A 17489-nucleotide genomic window follows, 5' to 3' on the forward strand; every position below is an offset into this window, starting at 1 on the left:
CACCGTGTCCGTGTCTTTGTAAATTCAGTTTTCTGTGAAGTTTTGTTTGAAAAGCAAGCCGACAAACACACATAAGATGGAGTGAGAATTCCCTTTAAAAACTTATTCCGTTTGTTTTGTTCCTTTTATTTTGGTCCAAGACAGAATAGAATATTTTTTAGTTTACCTGTTCTGTTTCTGTTTTGGTGACTGATTGGTGGAGCTTTGTTTGTTAAATGAACTTATTGGGGAACCTCGGAACATTGAGCCTGATAAAAGACAAGCCTGTGCTGGTCTGGGATATTTTTTTTACCATGTAAAATGAAAGCATATTTCTTATTTATACCTTCGATCATAAATAAGATCAACTGGCTTTCAGTTTTTGTACCGAAAACCAGAAGCCTTATGAATATGAAGTCAGTAAACCTGAAGCATCAAAAGAGCTCCAATGAAGGAACATTTCTTCCAAATTCCTCTTCCTTCTTTCCTAAAAGCTTTGATTTCAACAGACAGGACATGATTGAAGCAAAGATACATCTGTTGAATGCAATCTTACCAGATTCTATTCCTATTGATATATAAACATATGTTGTTGGTTTTTTTTAAACTTTTATCTGCAGTGTGCTTTTTTTCCCCACTGGCTGAAAAAACATCTTGAAGTAAAGCAGTAATGATTTTACCCTCCTAATGCTGAGTTTTCTACTTACGGCCAGCAGATGGCACTGTTGCTCCATTTATCAGCAGGAGCCACACGTCCTTTTTTTTAATCGTCTGCCTTTGCTCTCTCTCTTTCAACATATCTGCCGTAAACATGCATTATCTGACTTTAAACTCCCACGCGTTATGTTTTTTTATAGAATAACTAAGCAATTCTCATTGTTGATGTTTATTATTTATATTAAAGTCCGTTTGATTTTGCACAGAAATCTTCAGTCTGCCAAGAGAGTGCTGTGATTCAGTAGCAGTTGTTCAGATTGCACATTTTTAAGATGCATTCTGATGAAACCTGAAAACTCTGCAAATCTCTGTCAGAAAACTTCAGGAAAAAAAAAAACTCAAACAAAAGACGACCCGTATCCATTTCTACATTGGAAGCTTTTTCATTTTTTCCCAGAGCGGAGCATCCTTGGACTACACCACTGCATTGCAGCGAAAGTGTTGCGCTGCGAGAAAGCTGTGCCGTCGTTTGGAAAAGAAAGGTGGAAATGTCACTAATTGACCCCCGTGGTGGTGACTCCGCTGAAACTGTGCTGCACAAAAGAAAAAACAAAAAAACCCCACACACACACAATTTAGGAAATCACCAGGTATGGTGAGTCACCGGCCGGCGAAGCCTGGTGTAAAAAGCCTGACTCAGAGGGAGACAGTGTGACACAGATGGGTGAGAGAAAGTGAAACACAGGAGGAGGAGGAAGGGGAGGAAGATGGGGCGCTGAGGGGAAGCGACGGTGGAAAACAGACGGGTAGATAGAAAGTGTCACCAAGGGGTGAGTTAAATGACATTAATGATGCTGCGTTGGTGTGAAGTGGCTGCGAATCTCAACAGTCTTCTTCTTGCTACTTGTTACCATGGTTGCTGCTGCTGCTGCTGACATCCCGATTGCAGATAATGAAGTCAGGTGCATGTGTGTGTGTGTGTGTGTAAGAGGGGAAAAATGCAGAAGATGGGACTTTGTAGGCAGATAACTGAACCTTAACCCACCAAGTTGTTAAACAGAGTGACCTTACATACACACACATACATGTTTTCATGACTTGTGGGAGCTATACATTGACTTCCATTAATTTTCTACAGTCCAACCCTTAGCTTCACCCTAACCCTACCTCTAACAATCACATACCTGACTCCTAACCCTAAAACATAATTTCCCCTCATGGGGACCAAGAAAATGTCCCCTCAAGGAGCAATGGTCCCCATAATCCCACATTGTAGACAGACATAGGTCCCCACGAGAATATAAAAACCTGGTTCACACACACACACACACACGGCTTACAGCTGGTTTGTCCGGATTGCTTCCTGTTGTCCCACTCACCTAATCTATGTTTCTTATTCTTGATGAAAAGCAAAAATCAAATGGGAACAAAACGGGAACATTTGAAATTCTGCTGCAACACCAGTTGCCTATAACAAGCTTACATTCAAGGAAATAAAAAAAATAAAAAACCTTGCTGTCTTCATGTAGCGAAGTGAAGCTCGACGCTCATAAAGGTTGATTAAACTTCTGAGGAACACACACACACACACACATGCCGCAGTTAAGCTTCAAATGCACAAGTACACAGCGGCCTGCAGAGGTAAATAGTAATAAGCAGAGCAGCGAATCGATGACCGTATGAATTAATGTCAGTTACCCTGGCAACCAGCTGCCTGTGAAATAAGAAAGCAACGGATGAGGGGAAGGGAGGAGAGATGAAAGAGGGAACAGCTAGAGAACAGGACAAGAGAGAAATCAAGATATTTTCTAACTAAATAAGAGCAGAAGACAGATTTTTGTGCTGCTGTGGATTTATCAAGCATAGTTTTTTTTTCTTTTGCTCTGCAGTAGAGTTGCTACCCTGCAGAAGTCATTTTTACAGGGTAGCAATACGTTAAAACAAAGCCACATTTTAACTGCAGGTGAGCAGAAAACTACAACCAACCAACCAACCATCTTCAATCCAAACAGCATTTCATCTGTTCTGATTCATAACATAGCAACTGCTGCATGTTTACTCTGTGTGTGAAATACACTCAGGTTGAGTCACTTCAATCTAACAATCACATCAATTTGCTTAAAAAAATAAAATAAAAATCTGACTGTGGCCAAAGAGTGATTAGAGTAGCTTTATTTGCCTCGTCGCTCATTTAAATATAGAACAAACAGAACTGAGATCAGATTCATTCCAGTTTACTTTATTACTGCAGCACGCTGCTGTTTGCAATATTTTCTCTTCTCCTATGTATTTCTATATTTGTTCTCTTGCTGTGCTGTTTGCTCTATAATTTCTGATGCTGTGTAAGGAATGTTGTTTTCTCTTACTGACTGAAGGACTTTAACGTCGCCCGTCTCTCTTGCCTTCATCTCAGGCCTTTAAAAGGATCCCACTGTACAATAAGAACATGTTCTGAGAAGAAAACATGTTGAAAATACCAAAATAAGGCTGCATTTAAAAAAAAAATGAAGCACATCAACTGCTCTGTTTGGCAGGAGTAAGAGCCAGAGTCAATATCAACTATGCAGCAGCAGCAGCAGCAGCAGCAGCAGCAGCAGCAGCAGCAGCAGCACAGGGCGCTGGCTCCCCGGTAGAGATGAGTAAAAAGCGTTTAAATGAACTCATCCTAAATTAGTGGCTTAATCTTTCACTGAGAAATGGGAGAACTCCAGCTGTTAGTTTGAGTGAATTTATTTAGCTTGGGAAAACAAATAATGGTTAAAAATCAGTGTTGCCATGGTTGCCAGCACCTTTATCCACACCAACAAAATACATAGCTGAGGCTTTGCCCCAACTGATTCTTATGACGGTATATTAGGGTCACTTACATTTAGGTTAAAAAAAAAAAAAAAATTCTACCAAAACAATCTCTGAAATGTTCTAGAAAAACTTTGAAATTTTCAACTTCTGGAACTCAGACTTTTACTTCTTGAAAATTTCTGAGATTGAGTTCGAAATTTCTGAGTTTTTTTTTCCTAGCAACTTTTAGACTTTTGAAACTTTCCTGTTCTTTCTAGAAAATCTCTGAGATTAATCGCAAATTTTGTGAGTGTTTTTGTGGAAATGGACTCCTCTTTGTTCTATCTACAATAGCCCCGATATGGTGCAGTAGATTCTTTACCATTTTGTAGGATTTAGTCAGAAACGACTGACTTCCTGGGTCCCCGGTGTAGAAATATGGCTTCAAAATGGGAAAGTTAATTAAAAAAAGTTTTCTTTAGTTGAAAATCGTGTTGCTCTTTAAAAGTTAGGAAACCACTATAAGTTCTTGCCTACAATGCAAAAACACAAAATCCTACCAAGTACTTTCAGCCTAGTTGCTAGTACAAATTTCTTAAAACATTTGAAATGAGACAAAACTAACTTAAAAGTAACTTTTCAGCAAGATATAGGAGCTTGTTTGGAGTAAATAATTACTTAAAATTGGAAAAGAAGTACTAGCTCCATTGGCAAATTATTTCACTTATCTTATTTCACTTATCTATGAAAAAAGAGATTATTTTCATAATAAATAATCTTTTCCTTACCTTACAGGTGAGACTGAAAGGCTCACCTACGACCTTGAGCCTCTCAGTCTTTTTCCTCCACCGTGTTATTGTCTTCTCTCAACCTCTGATTTCTGCTGACATTTTGGTAGTCTTAGAAAAAGAGACGCCTTCCTGAGGCTGTTGATTTGTGAGAAACCGTCTCTCACTGCTTCTGTCACTGGAAATGCAAAATCAACACTCAAAACTACTTGATTGCTCCAAATTGCACAGAGAAAGCATAATATATCCATTACCTCTACATGTGCTTTAATGAGTAAATGATGGGCTCCTTAGTCGAAGCAGATCCTACTCTTCATTTAACTGAGAAACGAGAAAAAATAAAATTAGTTTTCAACTTGGAGAATCAAGGACGAATTTGATGTCAATTAAGCAAAAAGCTTGATTTATTGTAAGAAATAGAAGAAGCTACTTACATCTGTAAGCAGCATGTATAGTCTCTGAAACCATAAAAAAAAAGAAAAGAAAACTTGACGTGCTTAAAGAAAACAATTTTGTGTTTCACTTTCAGAGTTACATTTTCTTTGATGACAAATCCAAATGAAATTCCTGTAAAGGAAGCTTTCAGATATGGGCAGTCATTTTGACCTCAGTTATAACGTGTTTCATTTGCATTTGGTACTTCTGTTACAACTTCCAAATGAAAGACTTTGTCCTAGCTAAATCAAATTTGTTCTTCAAAGCGCAGTGGTGGTCACTGCTAGCTAAAAGGTTCATTGTGCTAACCCTAAAGCACTAATCATGAACATTAGTTCTGCTAACGCTAAAGCGCTACACTAACATGGTACTTAGCCGAAGCTAATGCTAAAGTACTAAAGCGCAAATGTCAATTTAACTTATATCTGCCTTTGAAAGACAACAATCCATAAGCACCCATTTAATTTTGGCATTATGATTTAACTATTCTATAATGCCCATACAGACACTACAAAATTGGTCTTTTTTTAGTTTACGTGTGGGCATTATAGAATAGTTAAATTATAAATATCCGGTTTCAGCTGTGCTTGGATTTAATGAGAGATGATATTTTCAGTATGCAAGACATCTTCTTGTTTCCCTGTTTCTCTCAATTTAGTATCATCGACTGGTATTGAATTAATATTCATGCCATCAGTTGTTTTCTGTCTCTCTTTACGTCAATACAAGCAATACGCATGGATGAATTCACCAAGTCGATGTGTTAGCAAAGCAGATGTTCCACATCAGTCATTTCTGTCACCAACAAAGAGGAGGTTGTCATGTGAAGAAGTTTTTTTTTTTAGTTTCTTCCTCATTTACTACCATTCTTTTTGGCTGTATGAAAAAAGAACCCCTATATTTTTGGTGTAAACCTTTTAACTATATCAACCCCTTTTTTCTCCTAATAGAACCAAACCAAAGCAGACGAGTTGAAGGAGTAAAGTTTTCTCCTCAGATGTCTTGACCCGCTGGCAGCTCTTCACCTTTATTTACGGCCCTGCGGTCCTGAGAGGTCTGCAGTATTGATTCGTCACATTGCATGCAGAGTGAGTGCCGGGGACTGCGGTCGTACACAGGCCTGCTGGTCCATCAGAAAATCCCCGTGTTCAAATATAGTTCTGGACAGAATGGGCACCATTAATTACAATTATGCCGCTGGGCAAAATTCGGCTCCCTTCCTCTTCAGCACGCTGTGTGTTTAAGCCAACGGCAGCTGGTATATCACACACCCAGCTGTGTGTATGTGTGTGCTCAGACGTCTGCGTACTTTGGCTGTAAACCTAGTTGCCTCATTAACTCGCGTGGCGTCTTATTGGCTCAGGATGTAATGACTCAGGTGTGTGTGTTGGGGTTGTGAACGCAGGTCACGAGTGGTTTTTGTGGAGCTGTAAAATGTTTGTTATGACTTTTAGACACACAAATGAATTTAATTTCACTGTCCCGTCCTGCACTATAAAGCATGGGGCGTTTGCACGTGTGTCCCACGGCTCTCTGAACCCGAGGTCCTGCTACTGCCTCTTGCATGATCACTTCTAAATTATGCTGCCTCTGCAGCGTCCGTCCCCACGTTTGGACGCAGTGCTGGGACAAGGCCTTACATGGCGCGGACAAAAATGCACACATGTAAACAAACTGGAGTGTGGTCAGGCACATTAACACAATGGATGTCCTTCATGGTTGCTCCAGATGGGTCAGTTCCAGGCTTGTTTTTCACATTTTCTGTTTCTTCATGTAAAACCGACTTGGAAGCTGCTGGAAGTATCAATAGACGTGTAAATAGAGAGCCAAATAGAGCATTAAAACTGCTTTCACAACCCATGAATTACAGCAAAATTCAGCCAATGCAATAGAGAAAGTAGTGTGTTTTTGATACATGGCATTCAATGGTTTTTGTATTAAAAATCTCTAGTGTGGGGTGCATTTGTGTTCAGCGTCTCTGAATCAATAAAGAGGATTCAGCCTTAGCAACAATTACACCTACAAATCTACATCACTCCACCCATGTGTCCAGGAAGTGCTATCTGTACCATCAGATCATTTGCATATGTGCTAAAAGAATTACTTTCTGTTTTTTTATTTCTTTTCTATTATGAAGAAAACAAAAACATGTAGATGTATGTGCCCCTGTACAATAATCAAACATGAGGGAAAAATGGAGTAATAAATTAGTGCTTCCCATTTATACATGGGATACAGTTTAGTTAATCTCTTAAAAGATGTGATTTTTATTTTTTTTTAACAAGAAGTGTTTTTGTCCGTGACGAGTCCACCAGAGGGCGCACTGACAGCGTAAAAGCCGCAAGTCAAATACACAATTTTCTACTGAATTTTAATCTTTGAACTGAATTATTACAATCATCATTCATCAAGAGAATTACAACATTGACTATAGAATAAGCCCTCTTATAACAAGTTGTATTCTAATTCGTATAAATACAATGTTTACACTTTGTTGATATACGTTCTAAGAATGATGCGGAAGTGTTTCTTTTAGCACATGCGCAGATGAGCTAACGGTACGGCTCGTGCTTCCGCAACAGATCGTGCCGTTACAATCAGATGTAAGCTTCTCATGGTCTACTCTAAGCAGTGCCTCGTCTGAGGAAACATTTATTTTCTTGTCTCAACAACAACTGTATTTGCGAGACTCTTCATTAAAAATATAGATTATTTTTGGTCAAGTTAATTAGTAAATTAAAGGCAGATTTGAGTGCTCCCAGGTTTACCTTTTGAGTAAGAGTTACTAGGTATTAGAGGTCAAGTTAGCAATGAAGTTAAAAAAGCAAAAAGCACTGTCATTAAAAGATTCCATTTGAAGAAGATTTAAGTTTTTATGTAAAAATTTGCTCTTTAAAAAAAAAAGTCTCTCTGGGCCAAATATGTTCCATACTTTAGCTTTGGTTGAGGCCACACAAAATCAACGCAGGCGTCGCAAATGGGCTTTGGGAGACTCTTTGGACTATCCTGGTTGAGGAGGACGAACATGTCTTGGTAAGTGTGCAGCTGTGTGTTTTATAATCTAACCCTGTTTAAAACTCTCCCTGACCTACAGTATGTGTGTTGTGTTACTTTGTGTTCATGGTGCTGTTTGTTCTTTAATGTTCTCCAAAAAAACATCTGAGGTTTTTCCAGAGCGGAGCTGAGATTAAATTACACACGATCACACTCGATTTGTGGCTCCTCGAAGCAGCAGGTGTGTTGCAGTAAAGAGTGCTGAATGCAAAGCGCTTTTAGAAAAACTGCATTTGTCATGTCAAAGTGACAAAACGGGAAAAAATAATGTCAGAGCTTGCTTTGGTGAGGCCCGGAGTAACAGTCCTGAGTGCAGACCAGAACCAGAACCGGTTCTGATCTGTTGTGCTGAAACTTTTGTCAGTTTAGACATCTTTACATGTGAATATTTTATGTATCGTTAAGGTAATAATTTAATGTGAGAGGCATAAGTCTATTTTAATAGTCCATTATGAAAAACACTCATTTGCATCAACTAACTATATTTTGCTCATGTAATATACCAAAGTTTATATGGTATGTATATGTTTACTTTTTAGAATAATGTAAAAAAAACAAAAATAAAACAGCCTCTATTAGAGCGGCTTTCAAACCCATTATAGAATCAAGCATAGCTTGTTTTTCAGACAGCAAATGGAGAACAAATGTGCAAATGAAAACCAGTTCAAACGTCATCAGCTGTAGTGGGGATTCACGCCGCCTGCCCTTTACCTGTGGCTCACTTTAAACCTCTGCTGTCGTCACGTTTGCTCATGTTTATTCATGCTGATTCATAATTCATGGCGGTACTTTGTTTGTGTTTTGTAAGGCAGGCGCAGCGCCTGTGCCTGATAATGCTGAAATCATGGCGTCGGGTCTGAAACCTCCCGGAGACGCAAGGCGAAGAAGCGCTGAGGCGTGTCACGCCATCCACTCATCTCCTCATTAGCGATCCCTCTCCTAAAGTTTCTCCTTCGGTCGTCATTTTCTGAAGAATTTAACACCGACAGTGTTGCTTTGTAAGTCCGTGTCCTCCCACTCCTCCATTATGTAAAGCTTGTTTGCACCCTCATGTGCTTACACTAATAATCTCTTATTAATTTATGGATAACACCTTATTCTTCTAAGAGCTTCTTAGCCAAGGCTACCTGCACCCGAGGCTGGAATATATCCTCTTAATCCTTCCTTTTAATCTCACTATTCATAAAAAACCCCATAATTTATGAAGTTGGATTGAATTTGTTTTCACCCACTGCTGTGATGGAGAAGGTTTTAAAGGTTGGAAGGTGCTAACGCCAGTAAAAAACCAAAAACGTTTATCAGTGTTTAAATTATTATTGGTTCTCAACCTTTGGTACTGGTATCACTAGTTTGTCTGTAATGGTAAAAATAATATTTGTTTTTATTTGAATCTTCCTGAAAATCCCAGTCCAGTTTTTGAGGGTTGCCTGGAGAATCCAGTATTAACTGAGCTGGGGGTACTTCTTCCCAAAACATAACAAATACCTTAGTGGTCTCCTGGTGACTGAGGTAGAGTGTGTTTTTATTCCTTTTCATAAAAGTGATCTCCAAAACATTAGATAATATGGTTGCTGAAAACTCTACAATGACAGTATTGTGCATTTAGTCTAAAATAATTTGTATAGTGACCTTCCTGTTAGCTATGAACAATGACGATTTGTGAATGTTTTTGTGGGGTTTTTTAGGCTACATTTACGCAACATCGCTGCAGGTATTTTCAGATGTTAGTTGGGGGAAAAAGCTCCTTGTTTAGAAAATCCAGGCACCACCAAGGCATTTATAGTCAGCTGTAGTTCTCAGGCCAGGCCACTAGATGGTGCTGTGATTTTAGCATGTCATCCAACAATCATGCGCTTTTGACCCTTGGCTTCCATCTCACTAGCTGCATTCCCATTATAAATGTGCACAAATCTTTGTCTGTTTTCTGTTAATGTTGAAGAAACACAATTTCATGATTTGAAATGAATAAGAAATTAATTTAAAATCACAGACCGTTTACGTGATTACTCAGTAAAACTCCTGGCAGTAATGAATGTAAACAGTTACATGAGATATGTTTATAATTCAGTCATGGAGCTAGCGCTCGTCATCTAACAGCCAATCAGAGGAGACTTATTTAGGCGTTCGAGCGACAATACTTAGGAGTGACTACTTATGTAGCGTTTGGGGGAAATTGTAGTCGGCCATTTTACAGAATAGATATGGATTCAGCACATTGGAATGACGCATAACATTTTATGAATATGTGATGCTGTGAGAGCTCTGGTGGAGCCAGCTGCACATTGTTAAAAAAAAAACAAAAAACGAACAAACCGTCATCCTCCCACCACTTCCTGTCGTCTTCTTCATGGTTTTCGCCAGTGGTAACATCCGGTTGTTGATCACGTGACTCGTGATGCGAAAAAACTGTTTCCATTGGAGTTCTGTTCTGTGTTACAGCTGAAAAACCGCCTCATCGTAGCGCAAAAACCTTTTAATGAAAAACATGAGTTTTCTTCAAAATTGGCTTGTTTCCATTAAGCTGGTTTATTTTCTTGATTTCAATTTGCACAATTTTATGGTGAATGGAAACACAACTACTGTATACAGTAACTCATCTCTGTCTCATGACCAAAGTGTTTATGTAAGACATGTATTCCTTAGCAGAAATTGGGCTAATCTGAACAGGTTAAGTAGCAAAACGCATCACAATGCCATCCGCCATTGTTTTTGTGGTTAGCTGCCTGTGAATTCATACAATAACCACTACAGCCTGCGTTGTGGTCATGTTCGCTTTCACACCTGCAGAGTCTTCACACATCCACAGGGAGTGTTACAGAAAAGTTGAACTCTGAGGCCAGATTTCAAAAAATGTTGGTGTGAGAGACTCCGGTCACTGGCACGTGAATGAGCGGCCGGATCGTGACAAAACTGTTAGCGTTTTGACCGAAGAGCCCATTCTGTAGCACTGAACAGTACAGCTGGACTCAGTGTGGGTCTTCCCTGCTTCATTTTGCACTGCAGATGGTACTCATTCAAGTCTAATCAGCCATCTACTGCTGCGGTGTGTGGAGAGTCACACAGCCTCCCTGTGTGTGCACGGGTTTAGGACATTATGTTGAATTAGCAGGCACTTGTATCTATTGCTGCTTACATTGGAAAAGAACTATAGTGGAGCTCTGAAAGGGTTTTAATGCTGAATGAGTTTGCAAAACGCTTCAAGTGGGGAGATTTGGAAACCTTGGGGGCTAATCATAATGAATGAGTGCAATGGAGCTTAACTGTAGTCAGAGGACAAAAAGAGGTGTTACCTCAAACTGCACGTGGCACTACATCCAATGACAAAACAGGCAAAAACAAAGACAAGCAAAGCTGACCTGTAACCTTCAAATACAAATCTCTGTGGACACATGTGTTTGTCTCTGTCTGAGAGAATGTGTGTGTGTGTTGGTGAAATTTTCAACAAATTAGGGCTATAGTTGAGGTTAACTTCTTAACTTGGGTTTAGGAGAAGACGTAACAGTTCTAATCCTCTGACGGTCCTTCTTATGGCCCATTTGCTCTTTCAGCCATTGTCCTTCCATCTGTTCATTCCTTACTTCCTGCCTCGTGTTTTAAGTGTTAGAGTAAATGCTGCTTTGTCTAAGTCAGTGGTTCCCAAAGATTTTCTGACCCCCCCCTATGGATTACAATAAAATCCCTCCCAAAAAAGAAAAAAAAAATCAATTGGGCTCACACATCGTTCAACCAGACATAAACCTATACACATATTTTGTTCTCAAATTCCACTGAAGTTTATTTCACACTTCTGGCTGCAACAAAACAAACTACAAACCATCTTTACAGTGAAACACTTTTGTGTAACTGTTATTTTTTTTCATTCATCCATACTACTTCCCAGTGTTGTATAGTAACGAAGTAAAAATACTTCACTACTTTACTTAAGTATATTTTGGAGTACTTCATACTTTCCTCGAGTATGAAAATTTTTGATAACTTTCACTTTTACTTCACTATATTTCCGAACTTAATTGCATACTTTTACTGTGATACATTTTCAATGTGTGGTTTAGTTACTCGTTACAAAAAAGCGAGAGAGAGAAACAAAGTGTTTTGACCCCACCTACTGATTAGCAAGTAGCAAGTAGGCTACCGAACAAAGTCGGTAGCCTACTTGCCTGGGCTTGTTCATCACCACCAATAGGATACACCTGTTTCGCTTCTCCCATTAAACACAAAGCAAGTCTCGCAATCAGCAGCAGCCACATGGAGGAGGAGACAGAGACCACAACGACTGCAACTACGTCGGACACGGCTCCAGGGGAACCACCAGCTGGTGATGAGAGCCCATGGCCTTATTTAAACACAATACACTCTTTCGTGGGTGTTAAAGATTCGTCGTACCGCATGCAGTTTATGTTATTCCTGCCCGAAGATGTGGAAATTCTATCTTACAAAAACTCCCCGTCCAACTTGAAGAAACACATCGAGGTAACTTCTTATGAAATGGTTATAATCCTCCTGTTTCAGTAACTATAGCTTGGTCACTAGGCACTACTGTGAAATCTTGACCATAACGTTACCTGTATAAATGAACTTTGTTTGGCATTGTTTCAGTTCCACACGTGGTGTATTTAGCTTAGGCCTAATGTTGACTGTAGCAAGCTACCTAGACTCCTCTGTTCAAGGGGGGGCAGAAGCCATAGCGATAGCAATTTAGACTAAATTTAACGAATATAGGAAAGGCATGCAAGTTCAAAACCAGGTTTACAAAAAAGGTCTCCCTCTTCAGATGCCAATAAGCTGCATTTCCCTCCCAATTCTTTTTTTCCTTTGCATAATGACCAGTTGTGTGCACCACCTACTGACTGTAGGATTGACTGATTCAGTGATTTGTGAAGTAGAGTAATCGTAACAGCTCTTTTTCTTCATGTTGGCCGCATTTTCTGTACTATTTATTTTTCTCATTTTCAGCACTGACCTTACTTGAAGGGAAAACTTAAGGCTTACAAAAACTTTGTATTTTCTGTCCTGGAGGGTATACTAAGAAGCTGGTTCAGTTGTAAAGCAGGTTAAGTTAACCTTGTGCTATAGGTAAAGCACCTAATTTTCTTAACTAAATGATGCCTGCAGGTATATCTATTAGCAGGTTTAATTTTGCCTGCACTTGGTTGGGTACATTATTTTAAGTGTATTTGACAAGTTTACCAAAATATAAAAAATGTCATTCAAACTGCATTTGCCTTGTTTTACTTTTTACTTGTACTTTTCATTACATGACTTGAGTACATCCATTTTTACAGTAATTTCCATACTTAAGTACAAGAAGTTTCAGATACTTTAAGACTTTAACTCAAGTAACATTTCAGTCAGTGACTTGGACTTTTACCAAAGTCATATTTTGGAGAGGTACTTATACTTTTACTTGACTCTGAGATTTCAGTACTTTATACAACACTGCTACTTCCCGTTAATTCCATGCAATGGCACTGGGGCGCACCCCACACTTTGGGAACCACTGGTCTAAGTAACAATTCAAGCAATTTGATCACTAGCTAAGTCAGGCTACAATAGATATTTTGAACATGTCAAAAACATTCAATGGCAAAAGCTTAGAAATGAAGGGACACTATGTAGATCACATATCAGTGCCAGTGCTACGAATATGATCAAGTGTTACTGATCTGATTCTGATGATGCCTTTACTGTTGGAGATTGACTTACCTGTACATACAGGACCGCCGACAGGAGGGTCTGTTGTCCAGTGTATCAGCTTCTGTCACAAACATGGTGTGTATCTTTGCCTTGGAACAGATAGGGAAAGCTGTTCCTTCCTTCCCATATGACATATAGAAGAGGTCTAAGTTGGTCAGATACTGCAGTGGAGCCTGGATCTATTCTTCCTACACTAGATTACCCGTTTAAGGATCAAGCTTCAGATCCACCCAGACAAAATCTGTTCAAACATGCAGCTGCTTTCTGTCGATCAGTCATAATTGAACATTTTTGCTTATATGAGTAAAACATTTTTTTTTTTTTTTTTTCTAATTGCTGACAGGATTTCCTTGTTGGTGAAGCACCAAACAGGCAATTATAGTATTTCAGGTATTGACATGAGGTATGTCAATTTCAGGTATTGATATAAGAGACTGAGGAAGTCTTTCTTCTGACAAAACTCAGAGGAATGAACCATCACAGTTATTCTGTGTATGCTTGTGTGTGTGTGTTTGATTGACTGGTAATCTCTATCTAGATGGAGATTCACCTCTCAGAATACACTTTAGCATTCAGAAGGATCTCGGATACAAAGCTTTATCTGAAAGGTGAGGCAGCCTGGTTTGTAAATGTAATGACTCACAGCTGAAGCTGACAGTCACTGTTCTGCTGTTTGGTACGTGCCATTTGTTAAAGAGGGTGAACTTTAAATGTGTGAAAATGTGGGCTGCTCTTTGCTCAAGGTGTCAGATTTCAGCATGATGAGATTTTAGCATTTTAGGTCCCAAATATTTAACAGCACTTGGTGTTTTAGGTCTCCTGGGTTTAGATGTGGCTGGGAATCGGCTACAGCCAATGGTAAAATGTATAAAAGCTACAAATAATTACCTTATAAGGCCCCTTATACACCAGATTGGGACTAAATCTCCTACATAACCATTTGCTTGCATCACATATTCATTTTAATATTTTCTTAAAATCTGCAGACTCACTTCCTTATAAATATGTTCCGTCACCATCAGTTTCAGTTTTGCATCATCATAGCATTGAGTATACGGAGTGATGTGCATTGATTAGCATGTAAGTCTGGGAAATGATTCAGCTGGCTGCTCTTTTTGTGGTCAACCCTTTATCGGGCAAGAAATCCATATAAAACTCTTTTTATTGCATCTACTACCAACCAGAGCCAAATTGAAGGTGGAACTAGCTTCCTGAAACAAACATATTACAAGACCCAAACTAAACTGAGGAGAAGAGAGATCTGGAAGTGCAGCAGGTTTCTTGTGAACTTCAGTCCTGGAGGACAGGAACTGCTTTGACCTGGGAAAAATGTCAGAGATTTCACATGACTAATATCTATTAAGACCAAGCAAAACATAATTTAGATGTAATGGTGGAAAGTTATTTACGTATTATAATAAAAGTATCGTCTGTTTGTATTAAGAATTTAAGTCAATACCTTACAGAACCATCTTACGCTGCAGTGGCAGGCATAAGCCTGTAGGGGCATGTCTCTACCTGCTTTCAGTCTAGAAACTGATTTCTTTTGCCCATTCTTAGACATAAAAGCTCATGCTCAGGCAAAATGGAGAGTAGGTTTGGACTTTGACTGGGTCACTCTGACACATACTGTACATGTGCTTGTCTCTTAACCAACCCATTGTAGCTCTGTTGAATGTCTATAAAGTTTGTTGAAGTCTCCAAAACGTTTTCCTTCAGGATCATCCTGCATCCATCTTCCATCTGACCTTCTGTCCCTGCAGAAGAAATGTATTCCAACACCATGATTCTGCCATCACCATGTTTCAAGGTGGGGGGTAGTTTGTATATGTTAATGTCCAGAGTTAGTTTTCCACCAAACATTGATCTGAAATTTGTTCTGGTAAGAAAAAGTCCCTGGGGGATAAATTCTTTTCACTTTCTGGGTTTTGCTATCTTTTTCAACCCAATTGTACGTTTCTAGGTTTGTGTATGCAAAAACGATAATAAAAAGACACTAAAACTTTTGTACTAATCGAATCAGTGAAGACTTTTCACTCTACGTTCTTTGTAACTTTCTGCTTGTTTTGTAAAACACAGCATCTGTTCTTATTTCCTCAATAAGAACACATGCAGCTATAAAAAACAGTTATGATAAACAGTGAAAGGCATAAAATTATGTTGTAAGGTAATTCCAAAAGACGCATGCAGTGCTGCTTTAAACAACACGACTTATGCAAAATAAATGCATCCGAGACTTTCCGTGAAGCCGATACGTTTTGACATTTTATTCTAAGGCAGTGACACGATCTGACATCTGAGCAGATCTGGGAGTCTGCGAGTCGACACAATATGAAATGAAACTGAAGAGCGGATCTTTTCAGGTTTGATGAGTAGGCGGCATGTTTGCCTTAATGCGCGCCACATAAACAGACAGCCCTTTTCCAGCTTGATGAACAAAGTCCTCCTCTGCAGTCTTTCATTAGCCGAAGTGGTACGAAGAGAAGCAAAGTGTCAGCTTTCTCACTTTTTCTCGGTGTGTCTGTCCCCCCCCCCCCCGGTAAATTCCCAACAACAGAGTTTGAAGAGCTGAAGGTAATTACAGCCTCCCTGAGCTCTACCCAAGGGAGACACTCTTTATTGGAAACTTTATCTGAAGACGCCTCAGTAGAAACATGGCGAGCCGGTGTGCTGTGACAGAGCTTTGTGTAGAGTAGACAAAGCTGTCTTTGGAGAATCCCACTGGTTTTTACAAACTGCCATTGCTCGTACTTGGATGCTAACTATGGGACAGTTGAAGAGGTTTCCATCAATCAAGTGTTTGAAGTCGCTGTGGGCCCATAAGTAGTCTTCTTACAGCTGAAGTTTGTGCCACAGTAGCTTCCTGGGCAGCTCAAAGTGAGAACATCATATCAACATGAATTACCTTACATCTGGTAAGTTACGGCATGGATAATTAAAGCTGCTCATATAACCACAGGTGCCATAGGACGGGGCAGTCTTGGTGTTGAGTGAACAATTAGTTCTTGAAGTTGTATTTCATTGAGAAATGGCTTTGACAAAGACATGATTGACTCTGAGTATCTCCAAAATCTCAAATCTTGTGGGGGATTTGTTGTTTAGAGCGGCTAGTTGTATATGTGCACCTCCTCAAAGTGGTCCAAAGAAAAACAGGTGGCGCACTGATGGCTCATTTATGCAAAGTCACCTTATTCTGGGAACAGAATAAGGTGACTCAGCAGACCCTCTTTGCCAAGATAGAGTATTTCGACACAGCTGTTGGTAAGCCAGCAACCGTTCTACAGTTTAGAATGGTTGCTGTGTTCTAAACTGTATATTGTTAGAGCAATCTCTGTTTGTTTTGTTTTGTATTTTTAGCCCCTTACGAGCTGTTTAAACCCAGAGATTAGAGTCAACTGATTCATCAATCCGTGTCACAGCCTTTATGTTGCCCACAATCGTTTTATTCCTTTGCTTCTGAATGTCAAGAATTAATTAGACACACATTTAGCAAAGCACCCAGAGCTGTATGGGAATAAGCACAAGAGTCAACTGGCAGCAGAGTGTCTTTGGTGAAAACTCCAGTTTTCTTAAAAACGTTCCGGTTTCCGATTGGCCGTCAAGCTGATCCCTGGCGCATCTTTCCCCTTCCCAGTCTGATCCGTCGAACAGATGCAACACAATGAGCGCGGCTCCTCCATGTGTGCAGCTGTTCAGGGCTACATAAATCTGGAGGATTAAAACTCCAGAACAATCAGGGGCTCATTTCCACTGTGGTGCACCGCATCAACACAGGGCGAGGGAACGCCAATGAACAATATGTAGGAGAGAGAGAGAGCCAAACGCGGGAAACAGGAGCATCTCATTTTTCACTCAGGAGCAGCATCCTGCCTGGTACACTCGCTTCTGTTCTGTATTCATGATTTTGAAGGGTTTGACTATGAAAAGCGAGATTCCTAATGGAACCCCCCCCGAATCATTCACTCCAATAGCCAGGAATGTTTTCTGAGACAGTTTAAAATCTGAATAATGTGTATTTTCAAGGCTTGCATTGGAAGTAGAACCAGATGTAAGGTTTGCAATTATAAGTTGTAGTCAGACAGTAGAGAGAGAAGTCAGAATCAG

Source organism: Xiphophorus hellerii, chromosome 23, assembly GCF_003331165.1.
Source record: "Xiphophorus hellerii strain 12219 chromosome 23, Xiphophorus_hellerii-4.1, whole genome shotgun sequence".
Lineage (NCBI taxonomy): Eukaryota > Metazoa > Chordata > Actinopteri > Cyprinodontiformes > Poeciliidae > Xiphophorus > Xiphophorus hellerii.